At 37.9% G+C, this 18,354-nt stretch overlaps 1 long non-coding RNA gene across 4 annotated transcripts; it reads right to left on the bottom strand.

Moving 5' to 3' along the window:
* Positions 1-1,668: 1,668 nt before the first annotated feature.
* Positions 1,669-13,366, bottom strand: LOC140606406 (uncharacterized). Of its 4 annotated transcripts, none has more exons than XR_012008726.1 (4): positions 13,166-13,366; positions 8,453-8,575; positions 5,275-5,389; positions 1,669-4,456 (listed from the first exon to the last, which is right to left on the bottom strand). It is a non-coding gene; the product is annotated as an uncharacterized lncRNA (long non-coding RNA). The 4 variants fall into 4 exon arrangements; XR_012008728.1 differs by lacking the exon at positions 5,275-5,389 and adding an exon at positions 4,986-5,074; XR_012008727.1 differs by lacking the exon at positions 5,275-5,389 and having other exon boundaries at positions 13,038-13,366.
* Between the last annotated feature and the right edge of the window lie 4,988 nt (positions 13,367-18,354).

Raw genomic sequence — 18,354 nt, 5'->3', positions numbered from 1 at the left:
ATTAAGAACAATTTTCAGGGCAGCCCGGGTGGCTCAGGGGTTTAGCACCACCTTTGGTCCAGGGCGGGATCCTGGAGACCCGGGATCGAGTCCCACCTTGGGCTCCCTGCATGGAGCCTGCTTCTCCCTCTGCCTGTGTCTCTGCCTCTCTCTCTCTCTCTCTGTGTCTCTAATAAATAAATAAAATCTTAAAAAAAAAGAACAATTTTCACTTGAAACTCGTTAGATTTATATGTAAAATATACAAAAATCTAGAATCAAAAGATATTACTTTTTATTTTGTTTTGATATATAATCAATTCTCTCATTTTATTTTCAAAGATTTATTTGTTTATTTCAGAAAAAGAGAGAGCGTGGTGGGAAGGGGTGGCGGGCCAACTCCCCATTGAGCGCAGAGCCCAATGCAGGGGCTCACCCTGAGATATGACCTGAGCTGAAATCAAAAGTCAGACCCTCAACCAACTGAACCACCCAGATGCCCCAATTCTCTCATTTTAGATAGGAAGCATTTAAAAATATTTTCCACTTCATCATTTGGTTTACCTCTGATTTTGTAGTCTGACCCAATATCCCATGACTATTACATCAAGACAATGAAATGTTGCAAAACAATCCTTTTATAAAACAATTAAGTTTCTAGAAAAGTAACCCATGTTTTCCTTTTGTTTTGTACTTCGATTTTCATTGTTGAAAACTTTCTAATTGCTTTCTAATTGCTTTAACATTTACAGATTTATTATTTTAAAATAATTTAATCTAAAAATTATTCTACAATTATTACTTTAAAATAAAGCCTTGGATTAAAAACTTATTTGGACATTTATGACAACTAAAGCAGAAAATGTCAGATTTTAGAAAAAATACTCTTTGGAAAAGTAATATCTTGCTAAACGTGGACATATGTGTTCTTTATGAGAACAATTTATATTAGAATTTGTTATTTATGCAAATTTTAATTGAGTGGAGAATTGCATGTCCAGTGAGTTGTTGTTGTTGTTGTTGTTGTTGTTGTTGTTGTTTGAGGATTTTATTTATTTGACACACAGAGAGAGAGAACACACAAGTAGGCAGAATGGCAGGCAGAGAAAGGAAAAAGCAGGGAGCCCTACTCCGGGCTTGATGCCAGGACCCTGGGATCATGACCCAAATTGAAGGCAGATGCTTAACCAACTGAGCCACCCAGCTGCCCCTGTCCAGTGAGGTTTTGTGAAAAGATTAATTCATTTTAGGAAAAGAAGTAAAATTATTAAACAGAAAAAATAATAATTTAGAAAAAAATTAGTATGTAACTCCATTAGCAATTTGGATTCAGGCAACTTATCTAAGGAAGCAGTTATTTGTATTTGTGAAATTGGGGCAGAATGTGAGCAGGCTTCATTTTATCTTGTTAGGTCATCTTAGAATGATGAATGGTTGAAGTAAAACAGGAAAATCTCAAACATCATCCGGGTGAGGAGTGCTCGACTCTCATTGTGCATTGGAATTACCTGAGCAGCTTTCAAAAAATGCCCTTCCTCAGGTCCAGCCCTTTGCCCCCAGCCCCTCTCAGTCTGACTCAATTGGTCTGGTGAGGGGCCCAGCGTCAGTATTTGTGTGCATGTGTGTTAAAACACAAAGCTCACCACCTTTCTTTCTTTTAAGGATTTTATTTATTTATTCATGAGAGACACACAGAGAGGGAGAGGCAGAAACACAGGCAGAGGGAGAAGCAGGCTCCATGCAGGGAGCCCAAGGTGGGACTCGGTCCCGGGTCCCCAGGATCACGCCCTGGGCTGAAGGCGGCGCTAAACCGCTGAGCCACCCGGGCTGCCCAGAGCTCACCATCTTTAAGTGTACAGCTCGGTAGCTTTAAGTACATTCATAGTGTCATGCAGCAATCACCACCATCTACCTCGAGAAACTCTTCATCTTCCCAAACAGAAACTGTACCTATTAAAACGTAACTCCTGGGGCGCCTGGGTGGCTCAGTTGATTAAGCATCTGCCTTTTTTTCAGGTCATGATCCCAGGATCCTGGGATCGAGCCCCACATTGGGCTCCCTGCTCAGCGGGGAGCTTGCTTCTCCCTCTCCCTCCACTGCTCTCCTTGCTTCTGTTCTCTGGCTCTGTCAAATAAGTAAATAAAATCTTTAAAAACAAACAACAGCAACAAAAAACCGCCCATAAGTCCCCATTCCCTCCTTCTCCCCGCTCTTGGTAATCCCTGCTATTTTCTGTCTTTGTGTTTGACTATGCTAAGTACTTCATGCAAGTGGAATCATACAATATTAGTGGGGTTTTTTGTGTGTGTGACTGGCTACTTTCACTTAGCATAACATCTTCAAGGTTCATCCGTGTTGTAGCATGTGTCAGAATTCATTCCTCTTTAGGGCTGCCAGTATCAGCAGTTTTAAAAGCTCTACACGTGATTTTAATGTGCAACTGGAGTTGAGACTGACTCACCTTGTCCATATCCCTCCTTATTCCAATGAGAAAATTGAAGTTCAGAGAGAGGAAGTGACATTCACTTGCCATCCACTTATTCATTACATATTTACTGCCCACCTACTATGTTCCAGGCATTGTGCTGGGTACGGTTAGGCTCACAAATGGCCAAGTAAATCTGAACTCAGATCTCCTGATTTGAACACTTTGGACAACTTCATAGGTTCTCCTGCTATAAGACACCCTTTCTCCTATGTTTAAAAAAACTACAAATTTCAGTAGCAGTAAGATATATTATTTTCCACTTTGGGGCTATTTCAGGAACCAATTTTTAATATGCTTTTATATAGACTTCTATTTACAATCACTTTATTTTCTCTAATTATAATCAAAGTAAAATATAGTAATCATGAATCAAGCCAAACTATTAATTTAGTTGGGAGTAGCTCACTTACAGTATCTTTAAGTTTACCCTCTATGCCAAGAACTACCTGGTAAATAAAAACATAGTATAAAATCCTTAAAATGCTATTTCTCTAAAAGATGGGTGGGAAACCTCTAGCTTTCAATTTTATTTCATCTGGCCATGGCACACACCCAAAGAATTTATGCTTAAGGCCGTGAAATTATAACCTTATTTTAAAATATATAATAGCAATATCCTAAAAATGTTTTCTTTGTGTAATAAAAATCAGCTAATAACGTCCAAAGAACAATTTTAAAAAGCACACAAAAGGAACGTTTCATATTTCTTTAGAGATAAAGTCATGAAATCATTTTACTTATATAAATTTTACATGGTAATAAAATATACATGACATAAAATTTACCATTTTAACCATTTTTAAGTGTATAATTCAGTAGCAGTATATACATCACCATGTTGTATAACTAGCACCAATATCTATTTTCAGAACTTTTTCATCATCCCAAACCAAATTCTGCACCCAGTAAATTATAACTCTCCATTCTCCACTCCTCCCTAATCCCTGGTAACCCACTTCATACTTTCTGTCTATGAATTTGTCTATTCTAGGTCCCTCCTATAAATGGAATTATACAATATTTGTCTTTGTGTCTGTCTTATTGGGCTTAGCATAAAGCCCTCAACGTTCATCCATGTTGTGGCATGTGTCAGGATTTCCTTCCTTTTTAAGGCTGAATAATATTCCATGATAGGCATATACCATATCCACTCATTTGTGGATGGACATTGGGGTTATTTCTACTTTTTGGCTATTACAAATAATGCTGCTACGAATGAGGATGTGCAAATGTCTGCTCCAGTCCCTGCTTTTGATTCTTTTGTGTATATACCTAAGTGAAATTGCTGGATCACATGGTAATTCTATGTTTAATTTTTTGAGGCACTGTCATACTGTTTTTGCATAGGAGCTAAGCCATTTTACATTCCTGCCAGCGATGCACTAGGGTTCCAGGTTCTCAATATCCTTCCCACCTTTAGTAAAATTTCAACCTTTTATGTAATTCTTGATATCAAAATGTTTAACCCCTTCATCTTTAATAAGTCTGCATTTCTCAGTTGCATGGTCCTTTCTCAGTCTAACATAAATGTTTAAATTCTTATTCTCTGTCTTAAACGTATACCTTCTCTGGTTATAAAACATGTTCTCACTGAAAACCTACAACTCATGTGGTCCATATTTCTCCAGGTTTCACCAAGCTGAGAATACTGTTAGGGTCACATCAATAGTAATATCTGAAATTCTCCTGCCTCTTGCTCTGGGCAAATCCTCCCTCTTCCTCTTCTGCCTTGCTTGAGGTTCTCTGGAAATCCTCAGGAAGCCTCCCTAGGAGCTTGGACACAGTCACTGGTGTAATTACTGGGAAAGCCGCTGGAGGGCAGCAGCTCCCTTTCACCCTTGACCCCAGTCCTGGAGAGGATGCCGCCATCAGGGCCGTAGCATTTCTAAACCAGAAAACTCTCCAAGTGTGGATGGCAACTCTATCGAAACATGGGGTGGTCGTCTTCCATACTTTTGGTCACACTGTCACCTAGGCTTCATAGAGTCCTGTGTGGAAAAAGGAGCACAAGTCTGAATCCAAGATTAATAACTGAGAAAAGAGGACAGAAAAAAAGTCCCTGACAGCCTGTAGCTAGCAGCTAATAGCTGCCCATAGTGTCCCTCCACTGAAGATAAACAGTTTTCACAGAGTAACAATTATTAGACAAGGTCACTCGGTGACTACGGTGGAACAAGACAATAACATGACCACACCATAATCAGATCTTGCCATGGACAGAATGAGGACATTAGGCAACCATGAAAATAAGCAAATACTCTCCTGGTCTAGCGATGTGAGTGACTCCGGCCTTCTAAGTAAAATTTAGAAACCCAGTCATGGAATTGTCCCAGCTTCTTGACAGAATGCAATCTAGAACAAGACTTGCTTTCCCAAAATCAACCAGCACAAACTCAAATTCTAACAAGACCTTCCCTACTGTTTCTTAACCTAGACACTCCCAGGTGATTAAGATTGCTTTCTCCCTTGTTGCAACAAGTTTATAAACCTACACTGATTTGACAATGGTTGTATTACCTGTGGCTTTTGGCCTGCAGGCCATTGTGACCACTCTGTTTTGTATTGCCTTCATCCTCCCTCCTCTTCATTCTCATGAAAACTGATGCCTGTAAAATGGCTGGGTTAAAATTTTTTTTCTGTATTTTCTGAAAATTTTGCAATGAACATGGAATACTTTTATAGTAAAAGAAAGAATTACACCTTTAAAATAATAGGACTCGTTTTGCTCACGGCTCCATTGGTAGGGAAACTTTGAAGACCCCTATAATTTTCTCCTTGACTTACACATCAAAATTATGTACTGTACCCTTTCTCTTGTTGTCAGTTTTCTCTTTGCATTTCTCTTTACTTTTTTATCCTTTAAACGTTTTTCTTGGTTCACGCACATATTTTCACTCTTATTCCATTCTTCCTTCTGTAAGCTGTAATATAAGGATCTGTGAACTTTCAAAGGGATAGCAGCTTCTGGAAGAGATGGCACCACTTTCTCCTGCCCACTTGGAAAAATCACTACTTGACTACGACTTTCCTTCCCATTGGCCGTGAATGGGGCTTCAAAATGCTACTCTACACTCCAGGTAGCTACAACTGGCATCCAGGAGCTGACTTTCTAGATGAAAATGGTTTGTCATCTCCTGACATAGGTAATAGTCTTGAAAACTAAATCCCCCTCTTTCAAAATTTATGATCACCTCACCTAGGCTGGGGTAACACTCTTGAACAATCCTTAAAGAAAATTATATTGGAAGGATGATATTTAAACTACTTAGATTAAGGGGATGCCTGGGTGGCACAGTTGGTTAAGAGTCAGACTCTTGTTTGGGCTCAGGTTATTATCCCAGGGTTGTGAGATCAAGCCTTGCGTCAGGCTCCGTATTCAGTGTGGAGTCTGCTTGAGACTCTTTGTCCCTCTCCCTTTTCCTCTGCCCCTCCCTCCTTAAATAAATAAATAAATCTTTAAAAAAAAATCTACTTAGAAGAACAAATGTGTTCACTTTTCTTGTTCTCTAAATTACTCATAATTAGGAACATATGAGAAATGCTTCTAATTATGAATAGATCTATCTTATCCACTATAATGAGACTTTTATATAATAATAAACTGTTTTCCTTTATTAAACTTTTAATTATTAAATTTTTAATGAGTAAATTTTCCTTATTGCATACCCCCCCAATTAATTTCAACCAGTGATATTTTTAGAGTTTCTACAACTATGTTTAATATTTCAGAGTAATGCATATCCTTTTTTATGTTTCCCTAAATAAGTCGAAGTTAAAGATTTTGTAACTTGTCAAAGTTTTAGTCTTGGAAAATACATTTTCCAGACTAGCTCAAAGGAATGCATAGGAACCATTTTAGTTTTAGCACAGAGCTCCATACAATATGACCATTAGAGACAGTTTCATTTTTCATATCTTCATGTTCCTACTGGCATTAGATTTTTTTTTTTTAAACCACTGAAAAGCTTACCACTTCTCTCAGTGTTGGGGCCCAGATGAAAATCTTTGCAAGTTCAGAGAAAGCGAAATTATTATAAATAAAAACCTTTGGATACAAATGGAAAAATATTAATAAGATCAATATTCCCTCCATATTGTTGCATTCCTGAGGCATATCTTTGACAATCTAAAAATTTTTAAGAGGTACAGAAAGAGAAACAAGCAAATAAACCAGTTTTGCCTTTTCTTTTTACTTAATTGATAATATTCCATTGATACTTAATTTTGTATATAATCAAAGTAAACATTGTGTCACACCCTCTTTTCAGAGTGTATTAACTTGCTAATTCTGTAGACAATCCTGAGAGATTAATACTATTCTTTTTTTTTTTTTTAATTTTTATGATAGTCACAGAGAGAGAGAGAGAGAGGCAGAGACACAGGCAGAGGGAGAAGCAGACTCCGTGCACTGGGAGCCCGACGTGGGATTCGATCCCAGGTCTCCAGGATCGCACCCTGGGCCAAAGGCAGGCGCCAAACCGCTGCGCCACCCAGGGATCCCAATTAATACTATTCTTATCCCTATTTTAAGAATGTGCAAACTGAGCCATAGACAAAATTAATAATTTACCAATGTTGCCCAGCTAAGTACAAGGTAAACTAATATGGAACTCCAGAAATCAGGCTATCATAGCAATAATCTCTCCTTTACTGGATATAATCTCCTCAGATAGCAAGTAACCCTCCAACCTTTTCCTGGATCTAAGGTGGGCCAACCAGTGCACATAGGAGGGGTGGGGAGAGAGAGAATCTTAAGTAGGCTCCATGTCCAGCCAGAGCCCCACTTTAGGACTGATCCCACGAAATCCAGTCAGATGCTTAACTGACTGAGCCACTCAGGTGCCCCCTGTAATTCCTGTGTTAAGCCATGGGACAGGGCTGTAAACATTTGGAGTCTGTGTATCCCAAGAGAGAGGATATCCTGACCATACCACCTGAGCCACAAGCTTTTCCTATAGTTCTTGCCTTTAACCCTCAAGACCTGCCTTGTTTCCAGTTGAATCCAAACCTGCTTTTCCAGCCTTCCTATAAGTTCTGTAAGCTTCTCACATTAACTTACAATAAACGCTCTTCTGCGTGAGTTGCCAGAATTAGTTTCTGTTTCTTGGACCAAAGAATGCTAATATTGTTGGAAGTTAGGGAAGATGTCTGTTGTTTCTTTCAATTCTCTCCAACACTAGTGTATACACAAAGGAGATACTTAGTCCCTGAGAGCACTGGCTCTGGAGCTCAGCTGTTTGACTCTGATCCCAGCTCTACCGGTTACTAGTTTCCTATCTAAAAAATGGAGATAATAATAGTACCTTCCTCAAAGGGTTGTTGTGAAGATTAAATGAGAGAAACATAAAATGCTTCAAAGGGCATCTGCCACATAGTAAGCACCCAGTGAATGTTACTTTGTTTCATTGTCATCATTCTGATTTCTGGTCTAATAAAATTATTCCAATTATGATGCAACATACAGTAATAATTTTAATCCACCATTAAAATTTAATTCTTTGCATTTTTAAGTAAGGTGTTTTTAAATTTAATGTAAAACTCTCCAGAGAGAAAATTTCTGAATAAACTTATATTTATGAAAAGATGCACTTTGGGTTCTGCAACAGCCTGTCATTTTAATACATATTATAAGTAGCAAAATAGTTCTTCTTATTTTAACCCCTTTCTGAGAGACAATGCTGCGAATATATTAATTTTTCATATAAGCTGGTATCTAATAATGAAGCATTGTAATAAATCTTCATTCATGGTGAAACAATAATCTTGAAATCTGTATAGATAAAGCCACTTCATTTTCGTTTACGTAATTAACGAAGTTTTAAAATATGAATCTTGAGTAAAATTAATAGGTTATTTTTTTTTCTCTGAGAAGAAGGTTGAATTCACTCTGGACTTTTTCGGTATAGCTATAGTAGATAAGTGATTATCAAATTTGTGAATTAGGCAAGTGAGAAACATACATTTAATTATTTTTTTCTATTGACCTGAATTATCTTCATTGGCTCCACTGAACTCGTTAGATAAATATTCAGCCCTCAAATTGTCTTTCCTGTTTAGAAGATCAAAGCATGCACAGAGATTGGTTCCTGTTAAAAATGCAGTTCCACCTAAAATAAAGGCAAGTATCTGTTAAATATCATACCATCAAAGTTAAGCCATCACTGCATATCATTGCTTTTAAAATTAAATTTTCAATTATGAAATTATTATGAATAGGTGAGAAAGTTCTCATCATGGAAAATAGAGACAAAAACAAATAGGACAGAGAAATTTAGAGGTGTAGAGATAATGCAAGAAACAAAAGAAAACATCAAAAATAAAACTATTGAGATGCCTGGGTGGCTCAAGTTTGAGCATCTGCCTTTGGCTCTCAGTGTGATCCTAGGGTCCTGGGATCAAGTCCTGCATCGGGCTCCCCACAGGGAGGCTACTTCTCCCTCTGCCTATGTCTCTGCCTCTCTCTGCCTCTCTCTGCCTCTCTTGAATAAATAAATAAAATCTTTATTTTTTTTATTTTTTTTTAAATCTTTAAAAAACAAAACAAAAATAAATAAAACTATTAAAAACATTCTCAGAGAGATATGGGAGGATATGCACTCATGAAATAAATAGCATCCTGGGAAATTGAAAATATTATAGCAGAAATAAAAACTGTAATAAATTATATGGAAGGTAAAGGTGAGGAAAGAAAAGGGGGAACCCAAAAGATGGAAATTGGAGGGTGGGGGGGAAGTATAGAATCACTACAAAACGTTTAATTTCTTTCTTTTAAAAAAAGATTTATTTACTAGGTGCCTGGATGGCTCAGTTGGTTAAGTTTCCAACTCCTGGTTTTCACTCAGGTCATGATCTCATGGTCTTGGGATAAAGCTCTTTTTTTTTTTTTATTTTAGAGAGAGAGCACTCATGAATGAGGGAGGGACAGAGGAAGAGGGAGGTAGAGAATCTCAAGCAGACTTCATGCTAAGCAGAGAGCCTGACATGGGGCTCCAACTGACGACCCTGAGATCTTGACCTAAGCCAAAACCAAGAGTCAAAATCAACAGAGCCACCCAAGTGCCCCTGTCCAATTTCTACTTAAAATGTGAACACCTCCAGGGCAAGGATTTTGTAAGTTTCCTCCAGTATCTAAAACAAAGCCAGACACATACTAGGTCCTCAATAAGTATTTTTTAATGTAAGGGGTTGGAGAAATAGAAAGCAGGGAAAACAGAAAGGAGCAAATTAGGAAACTACAAGGACATTCTCAGTGTAGTAAGAAATCAATTTCCAGAGTGAAAAGATCCACTTAGCACAAGAATGCGGAAAGACCCACATCAAGATACATGATTGTGAAACTTTAGAATGCCAGAGAGAAACTTTTCAGAGACGAGGGAAAAAATCCATGTAAAAGATCAAGAATCAGAGCAGCTTTGAGCTTCCCAAAGTTGGAACTATGTTAGACACTAGTTAGAAGTTCTCATCATGTGATTTTTATACACTCTTTCAAATGCCCAATGATACAAAGAAACTTACGTCATTGATGCCCAGTGACAGATGGTAATCTACTTTAATATCATGCAAGATTAGTCCTAAAAAATGTTTTTAAATACAAATTAAAAAAAAAGATTAGTCTTTATTTGCAAGCATCTACACAAGCTAAATTCTTTCAAAATATTGTCATCAAAGATGATCAGAGGGATGCCTGGGTGGATGCTTACATCTGCCTTTGGCTGAGGTCATGATCCCAGGGTCCTGGAATCAAGCCCTATGTCGGGTTCCCTGCTCAGTGGGGAGCCTGCTTCTCCCTCTGCCTCTCCCCCTTGCTTGTGCTTTCCATCTCTTTTTCTCAAATAAATTTTAAAAATCTTTAAAAAAAAGATTAGATGGGATATAAGGTTAATGGATGACAAAAGGAGCTATCAGAAATAAAAGAAATGAAATCACAGAGCACCAAAAAATGGAATGGGAACGAGAACTCTGCAGTTTGAGCATCTACCAGGGTTATTACTGACTAAACCTTACTAAGTGACATAATGCTTTCTCATTGCCTCTTTTCAACTATATTTGGAAGAGATTGAAGTGAGAAACAAAAAAAGATTAGAAAAACAAATTCATGACTAAAAGTTTGTGGCTTGATTTTAATTCCCTGGTGCTAAATTAAAATTAAACACATTAACTATTCAATCTATTTTATATGCCCTCATAGCATGAAATTGCAACATGTAGACAATGGAGGCAAAAAGTGAAAATTAAATGACACAAAATTGATTCTCAACTGTCCCTCCAATGAAGTAGAAACAAATAATGCTTACCTCTGGTCAGTATTCATGTGGCAACCATTGTTAGCAATAGTGCCACAAGATTCCATGTTGTTGGATTGTTGTTTTTTTTTATGTTTTTGTTTTAATTTTTGGTTTTGGTTTTTTATTTTTTTTTGAGAGAGACTGTGAGCAAGCAGGGGTTGACGGGCAGAGGGAGAGAGAGGATCTCAAGCAGACTCCCTGCTAATCATGGAGCCCAATGCAGGACTCCATGTAAGGCTCAATCCCACAACCCTGAGATCATGACCCAAGCCAAAATCAAGAGTCAGACACTTAACCAACTGAACCACCAGGGGGCCCCGGGATTATTTTTGAATATCTGGAGCCTTAAAATTGTGACAAAAACTCCACTTAGTCTAATTTAAGCAACAAAGAGAATGCATAGGATCCCAGAAATAGGAAGTCAAAAGAATAGGATCTGCTTTGAGCATAATGGTTCTAGAAGGCAAATAATGTTTATTCTGTGCCTGAATCCCTGACTTAGAAACCAGCTAAGAACCACAATGTCTCTGGACCTGAAGGCCCTACCTTTGTTCTTATTATACCAGGGACTGAAGGTATGCACTCTAACCTCAGTCTGAATACTTGGAAATCTACCTGGAGAAACATCCAACATCTACCATCTGAGATCTTCCAACTTCTTTGTATTGAACCCATACTTTCTTGGATTGTAGCTTGCTGTCTTTTACTATACCTTCTGGAGGTAAACTTAGTACCAGCAATGGGAGCTCTATTTGTCCCTTTCAATGCTTTTTTTTTTTTTTTTTTTTTTTAAAGTAGGGTCCATGCCCAGCATAGAGCCCAATATGGGGCTTGAACTCATGACTCTGAGATCAAGACCTGAGGTGAAATCAAGAGTCAGACACTTAACAGACTGAGCCACCCCAACACCCTTCAATGACTTTTTACTTCAGTGGGGGAACTCACTTCCAGTTCTTACCCTTCTTTACATCTCTGTGGAGAACAGGATTATTTCCTGTCCTGCTGCATTTTCTCAATATCCTGAGTTTTATTTCATGAGAAAATTGCTCTTTGAGAAGAGTAATTTAATCAAGTTCTGGGAGAGGAAGGTCATGCTGGATTGTAGCAATTTTTACACTTCTTTTGTGCTGCTCTTGTAAAAATAATTTATTCTTAATTTTCCTTACAGTTCTGAGTGTTGTCATTTTTTTAAAAATTTATTTATTCATAGATACAGAGAGAGAGAGGCAGAAACACAGGCAGAGGGAGAAGCAGGCTCCATGCAGGGAGCCCGATATGGGACTCGATCCCGGGTCTCCAGGATCACACCCCAGGCTGTAGGCGGTGCCAAACCGCTGCGCCACCGGGGCTACCCTGTCATTTTTTTGTTTCTCCAGTATCCTTGGTGTTGGGAGAATTAACTCATTCTAGTTCATAGGACTTTGAATCACAATACTCTCCGATAGACTTGACCTCAATGGGTAGGACTATGACTAGGATCTGGCAAATTCGAGTCCCTCAGAATGATTGGTTCAGAAGTTAGGACTGACCAAGGATGGCCAACCAGATACTTTCCCTAGAATTTGATACATTCAAGTTTGGAGAGCAAAGTAACATAGTCATGCTGTGATGTAGGCCTGGACTACTGTGGCTATTCCCTATATCCTGATGAAAAGGTGAAGACATCAAGAATGAAGATATGAAACCAAGATATGAAGTGAGAGAATGAAGACAAGCCAAATAGAGATGAGAAATGAGAGGCAGAAACTTGATTTAACACATTCTTCTGTTCTTCCCAATATGTGAGCCAATAAACCACTTTTTTTTTTTTTTTTGCTTAAGCTAGTTTGAGTTGAATTTTGTATTTGTAATTAAGAGTCTGAACTAATAGAACTCTACTTCAAGATATTCACATGCCTAACAAAATCCACCTGCTGGAGGTCTGAGGCTGATTTCTCCCATATCTTTCTCTTCAAATTTCAATCCATTAGAAAACAGATCTTGGGAGGATTTCCTTGTAAACTGTGTAGGGATAATGTGGCTTTAGCCTGAGTCTAAATTAATGTCTCTCTCAATTCCCCTCTTATCTAGGCCTTCCAAATTATCTCTAGAGAGCGGAATCTGCAAGGAGGATACTTCCTCAGTCAGCAGTGCATAAGGTCATGACCTGTCTCATAAACTCTGTCACCAGCAGAGTGTATCACCCATAGTTGATGGTATAAGACTCTGGACCCCTTTTTTCAGTGCATTGTTCCTGCTTCCAATAGCTTGTCCTGATGTCACTAATCACAGAAGTCACTCTTACCTGATGGTGTAGAAAAAGATGGTACCTTCAGAGAACCTCAGGAAATCAATTTCTGCAAGTTTTTTTCTCCCTTCGCTCTTAGCACCTCACCCCAGTTCCTCCCATATTAATCACAGTATCTTACTCACAGGATTTACGGCTCAGAATGAACCAATCAGAGCCCATCTCTCAATTTTCTGAATTGAATTCCAATCTCTTCCTCAGGTACAATAGTCCCTTATTATCCTCAGTTATACTTTCCACAATTCCGGTTACCCACAGTCAACTGAGGCTCAGAAATAGATGATCCTCTTTCTGATGGGTAACCAGAAGGTCCATAGTAGCCTAAAGTTACATCACAATGCTTACATCATTCTGTAGGCATGTTATCATCTCACATTGTCACAAGAAGAAGAGTGGATATGGTACAATATTTTGAGAAAGACCACATTCACATAACTTTTATTATATTGTTATTATTCTATTTTATTATTAGTTATTGTGAATCTCTTACTGTGCCTCATTTATAAATGTATCATAGGTATGTATATGCAGGGGAAAAAAACATAGTATATATAGGGTTCAGTACTATCTGCCATTTCAGGCATCCACCGGGGGTCTTGGAAGGTATCCCCCACAGATAAGGAGTTATTGTAATGCAAACTTCAAAATCATTTTCCTTTCTCAAGGCCTTTATATAAGCTCTTCTCTTTAATGAAATTGCTTCTCCCAGTCATCTCACTTGACTAGTTTTTTGTCTTCCATTAGACCTCAAATGTGATTTCCTCAACTTAAATATTAGCTCCTCCTAGAAGTTTTCCTGCCAAGTCTATTCAAACTAGGATTGGCAGTGTGATCTCCATATCATCAATCTTTTGTTTCACAACAAAAAGGAAAAACCACTGCTCAACAAGCCTAGCATAAATGTACTCAGGTTTAACTGTTTCTTAGGGTCATTCCATATGAAGGATCCCATGTCACATAAAACTTATATGAAATGAACTCTGTGTCTGTGTCAGTTTAATTTTCAGATGTAGGCAGGGGCCCTAAGAGGGTTGGGGAAAACTTTTTTCTCCCTTATACTTGTATAAAATAAATATGAAAGAAAGGAGTCCCTTTTGCTCTCTCTAACCTGTAACATGAATGTACCTGACATTCTTTGGCCCTCTCTGACCACAGGGGCCATTGTCAAATGTCATCTCACCCAAACAACAGAAATCTTACTGTAGGGGTGCCTGGGTGGCTCAGTCAGTTAAGCATCTGCCTCCGGCTCAGGTCATGATCCCACGGTCCTCGGATTGAGCTCCGCATTGGGCTCCTTGCTCAGTTGGGAGTCAGTCGACTTTTCCCTCTCCTTCTGCCCCCTCCTGCCCCACCCCCAGCTTGTGCTCTCTCTCTCAAATAAATAAATAGAAGTCTTTTTTTAAAAAGGAAATCTTACTGTAAAAATATTGGTGAGTAATAATTTTTTACTGAAGGTTTCAAGGGAGACAGGGAAGTGGTTATAACAATACACCACTTGCAGCATGTTTTAAATATTTTCTTGAACATTTTTCTCTCCCTAAAGTTACTCAAACATCAGTCTCATATATTTCTCTTTCTCAAATCTATTCAACTTCCCACCCTGTCTTTGATACTCTCACTTCTCCTCCTCCTCTTTCTCTCCCAAGATCTTCCTCTTTGGGCCTCTTCACCTTCCTAAAGTAGAACAAGTGGTGTTCTTCTGGTTTCTTCAGTTTAGAACCTCACCTCCTTAGTAGGTACTCTGAAGAAAGAAAGGCTTTACCCATGATACACCAATAATAGACTATGGGAAAGAAAAGGGGATTCAATCATTTTTCTTTCTTTTTTCTTTTCATTATTATTTCTATTTGAAATTGCACAAGGGAGGAAATTTTTTGAGTGTGCAATACAGTAGAGAATATACCAAAATACGAAGCCTTCAAAGACAATCCTTTGCACCTAGACAGAGTGTCTGTTAGGGCACTAAAGGATTAAATTATTTGCCTTGGCTTTTGTACTTCCTTAGTGCCAAATGGCCAGTTTTAAATCATTTACAGCTCAACTTGTTAAGGCTTCTCTGTATACATCCTAAAAGAATGTATTGCAAATACTTTCTGTATGATTTTTAACCCACTCATGCTCTCTCACTTAAGGTGTCTTTTATGTCTTCCAGATACAGCCCATTTCTGATTAAAAAAAAAATGTGTTGCTGAATCTTTCTTTGAATGAGTAAGAGCTCAAGATGCAATAGGCTTCCTGCTAGGCTTCCTTCCTTTCGCCAGTGTGGGCTGTTAACTATATGAATGTAGGTCTAAGGAAACTGGAGAAATTTTCAGCATTACACCATTCAAACAAATGTTCAATGTCCAACCAAATAGCTAATTCTACATGAGACAAAAATAGATGAAAATGTGTTATTTGTGATTCAGCTTGACTTGCTTTTTTGACTTAGCAAAGAACCGATTTCATTTTTATATCCTGCTCTGTTCTCTACAGTGCCTTAAAAACATAGTATAGAAACTTAAATATATATATATATTTATATAACAGATATATATCTGTTATTCCCAGTGGCCCAAAATGGATATTTTTAAGTCTAAAAGCAAAAATAGAATGGAATTCACTGTAGTGCTGCTTTCAGTGTAATTTAGGTCTTTTGAGGGGGGCAGGTGTGTTAAAGAATCATACTGTGTTTTCACTGGTTATAAAAGCAATATGTTTGTGGTGAGGACAACATAATGTATAGAGAAGTTGAATCACTATGTTGTACACCTGAGGTTAATGTAACATTACATGTCAACTATACTCAAATTGAAAAAAATGTTAAAGGTACTATTAGATAAAAATGTAATTCTTAAAAATTTTAATTCCAGTGTAATTAGCATACAGTATTATATTAGTTTCAGGTGTACAATATAGTGATTCAATAATTCTATAGGTTACTCAGTGCTCATCATGAGAAGTGTACTCTTCATCCCCTTCACCTAATCAGATCATTAATGAACAAATAAGCAACAAGCTAATAGATTTCAAATATAATGCAACATCTCAAATGAATCTCTATATAAAATGTTGGAAACTCTTGAAATTCTATGTATATGGAATAAAACTCAATTTATGACTATTTTCATAACACTATCCACTATATATTCTTGTCACCATAAGTCTAATTTTATCTTTTTTAACTCCACAACTAGGCAATTATGGCAGATTGTTACATTAGCAACCTCAGAAACTATATATTTTGGTATAGGCATCCTTATAGTCTACTGTCATCAGCTCAGTTTGGCCATGTGACTTAGTTTGATTAATGTGGCACGGGGAAGCATGTACCAAGAGAGGCTTGGTAACTGCTTACACTTTGAGACTTTTCCTCTGAATGCTGTTTTAGGGCTCTGAACCACTATGTACCTGAACCAGATGTCCAGCAACTCTGTTGTAGCATCCACATGAAAAAACGAGGATGCTCAATTAGCCCTCAGATGTCCCAGCCATCTCAGGTGAGGCTCCACATATGAAAGAAGGAACCATCTTGAACATTTCAATCCTATCAGACACCATAGAGAACAGAAGAACAGCCATCTGTGCCCAGATCTAATTGTAAAATAATTCAAAACAAAAATTTGTTATTTTGCTTAAGTCTTTAAGTTTTGGGGCAATCCCATGCAGCAATAGACAACCAAACCAGCAATATAATTATTTTATAAGCAAATAGTTGTTTATGTGCATTTACATTTATACTAATTTATTTTATCACCCTTAAAGAGTAAATATAATCCTTTATTATAGGATAATTTTTCTTCTTCATGAAATAAATCCATTTGAATATTAAAAATATATATGTTTATTGTGAAAAATTATAAAAGACATGAAATAAAAATCATCAGTAAAAAAAATCATTAGTAATCCCCAAACCCAAAGATAATCACTATTAATATTTTGGGATATTTCTTTCAGTATTTTTTCTATAGACATGGCTAGTTTTAAGGGCATGGAACCTTGTGCAGTCACATAGGACTCGTGTTCAAAAGGCCCTACATTTGGTTTAAGGCTCTACTAATGCTATCTTGGAATTATTAATAATTTTTGAACAAAAGATCCTATGTTTTCATTTTGGTTTAAGGCTCTACTAATGCTATCCTGGAATTATTAATTTTTGAACAAAAGATCCTATGTTTTCATTTTACACTGGACCCTTATGTAGCTAGTTCTGTCTACACACATTCATGTACAGACATATACAGATTTTATACACATATATTACATAGATATATAATGTATTCATAATCTATGTTGTTAAAACCCCAAAATTGGGGCACCTGGGTGGCTCAGTGATTGAGCATCTGCCTTTGGCTCAGGTTGTGACCCTGGAGTCCTGGGATCAAGACCCACATCAGGCTCCCCTCAGGGAGCCTGCTCCCTCTGCCTGTGTAAATGTTATTTTTATTTATTAATGTTTTATTTATTATTTTTATTTATTTTTTAATATTTTATTTATTTATTCATGAGAGACACAGAGAGAGAGAGAGGCTGAGACAAGAGACATAGGCAGAGGGAGAAGCAGGCGCCATGCAGGGAGCCTGATGTGGGACTCGATCCTGGGAATTCCAGGATCATGCCCTGAGCAGAAGGCAGATGCTTAACCTCTGAGCCACCCAGGTGTCCCTGTAAATGTTATTTTTAATACTTGCATAATATTTCATCATATGAAAACAATCATGTATTTAAATATTTTTCTATTTTGACACCTAAATTATATAAAGCTTTACTATTATCATAAGGAACTTTTATTTTTTTTTTTTAATTTTTTTTTATTTATTTATGATAGTCACAGAGAGAGAGAGAGAGAGAGAGAGGCAGAGACACAGACAGAGGGAGAAGCAGGCTCCATGCACTGGGAGCCTGATGTGGGATTCGATCCCGGGTCTCCAGGATCGCGCCCTGGGCCAAAGGCAGGCGCCAAACCGCTGCGCCACCCAGGGATCCCCATAAGGAACTTTTAAAATATTGTTTTAAAAATGTATTTCGGGCAGCCTCGGTGGCGCAGCGGTTTAGCGCCGCCTGCAGCCCACGGCGTGATCCTGGAGACTCAGGATCGAGTCCCACATTGGGCTCCCTGCATGGAGACTGCTTCTCCCTCTGCCTGTGTGTCTCTGCCTCTCTCTCTCTCGCTATGTATCTCTAATGAGTAAATAAAATAAAATCTAAAAAAAAAACTGTATTTCTAGGAGCACCTGGGTGGCTCAATTGGTTAAGTGTCTGCCTTTGGCTCGGGTCATGATCTCAAGGACCTGGGATGGAGAGCCATGTCTGGCTCCCTGCTCAGTAGGGAGTC

The sequence above is a fragment of the Canis lupus genome, chromosome 16, assembly GCF_048164855.1.
Source record: "Canis lupus baileyi chromosome 16, mCanLup2.hap1, whole genome shotgun sequence".
NCBI lineage: Eukaryota > Metazoa > Chordata > Mammalia > Carnivora > Canidae > Canis > Canis lupus.
Note: the sequence above shows the minus strand (reverse complement) of the source record. Positions and strands in the feature narration are given on the sequence as shown.